The sequence below is a fragment of the Narcine bancroftii genome, chromosome 3 (genome assembly GCF_036971445.1).
Source record: "Narcine bancroftii isolate sNarBan1 chromosome 3, sNarBan1.hap1, whole genome shotgun sequence".
Taxonomy (NCBI): domain Eukaryota; kingdom Metazoa; phylum Chordata; class Chondrichthyes; order Torpediniformes; family Narcinidae; genus Narcine; species Narcine bancroftii.
Genome location: NC_091471.1, coordinates 116,063,436 through 116,065,115, shown reverse-complemented (window position 1 = coordinate 116,065,115; position 1,680 = coordinate 116,063,436). Strand labels below are relative to the sequence as shown.

Below are 1,680 nucleotides of genomic sequence, written 5' to 3'. Positions count from 1 at the left end.
GCTCAGTCAGATTGCATCCTGCTGATCTTGCTTCTACTCTTTAATTTGTTTTCTCTTAAACCTGCAGGTAAAATGCTTCTTCTTCTCTTCTTTTCCTGCCACTGGATCTATCCATCCATCAATCCCACTCATCCACAGCCTAATGCAATTTAACTGATGTTTTCATCTATAACACTACACTTCACATTTTTTAAAAATTTTGCACTATCTGTCGTACTCAAGGATCGGTTGACTTGCCTCAACTGTCTGTCTGTACACATGACAATGAACAATTCAATTAGACTCGATCCAATTCCCCATTCACTCCATTCACTCCATACTGGCGCATGCCAGTATATTTTCTTCTAGGTTTTTCATTCCTGTCTTATAAGACAGAGCACAGGATATCAGTGAAAATACTAGAGAAGTCCCTCCAAACAACCCATAACTGACAAATGCAAAGAAAGACCAATGAAGATGAGTGGAGTTTTGGTGCCTGTAGTGATAGAGTGCTAGTGATCCTCCTGACCACTAGAGGGAGACAGAGACTAGTTAGTGACAGCTTGGGTTAGATTCAAGATGAATGCCTCCACACGGTCATGTGTATACTTTAGGTGACAAAGTATAGTAGTTTTTTAAATAATATACTGACCTGGCAGGGGAGAATCAATGGTCAGGATGGCCAATTTCCCAAGATGAGGCTATCCTGTTGTACTTCAGGTATGATGACACCTGTGATATCTCCAAATGTGGGATTCTCAACTGCAAAATTTGTGGTAGTGAGGGACTGCTCTCCCCTGTTAAAAAAAAGTATTTATTGCAATAAAAGAAATATCACAATGTCCATGAGAACTCCAAACCATCGGGTGACACAATTAAATACAAGATGTGATGATAAATGTCACTCAACCATGTTGAATTTTCTTTTTTTTAGAGATACAGCAAGGTAACCAGCTCTTCTCGCCCATAAGCATGTGCCACCCAAATACACCAATTAAACTACAAACCCCGTATATTTTTCAAGGGTGGGAGGAAACTGGAGTACCTGAAGGAAACCCATGCAGGCATGAGGAAAATGTACAAATTCCTTACAGAGAGCACAGGATTCAAATCCGGGTCGCTGGGAATAGAGCATTGATTTGGTTTCAACAGCATTAAATATAATGATCTTCATAATGAGAGATAATCATACATTCTCACCTTTATAAAACGAATTCATGCTCATTATCATCCAAAGAGCCTTTAAGAAATAGTTTGATGATTACTAATGATGAGTCCTTTTGAGGATGCAGGCATATCATTCACCCACTGGACCAGTAAGTACCCAGTGACTCATTGGTTTAGCATGTAAAGAACAAATACAGGGAAAGACACTGAAGTGGAAAGTCTACCACATCAGCTCAGACATTGAACTCAAGGGAGCTATTAATAATGAAAAAAATCATTGTACAGCTGGAAACACTAGATGATATACTGACAGGTCTTCAAGGTCGTATTCACACATTGGTGGAGATTTCTTCACGAATGATGGGATTCATTTCAAAGGCCAGTTGGATTCAATTTTCTTCTATAGATAGATTCCAATAGAGGAGCGCACTCAGGTCTGCCAGTTGCCAAGTGCACAAAAGTGCTGGAGAATCTCAGCAGCATGACTTTTGTGTACAGAATTAAACCCAGCATCTCCAGATTTTCATGTTTACT

At 39.6% G+C, this 1,680-nt stretch overlaps 1 non-coding gene across 1 annotated transcript; it reads left to right on the top strand.

Annotated features, from left to right (window-relative positions):
* The first annotated feature begins 623 nt into the window (after positions 1-623).
* LOC138759648 (U1 spliceosomal RNA) lies at positions 624-779 on the top strand. The gene has a single exon (XR_011355003.1). It is a non-coding gene; the product is annotated as a U1 spliceosomal RNA (small nuclear RNA).
* The last annotated feature ends 901 nt before the right edge of the window (positions 780-1,680 follow it).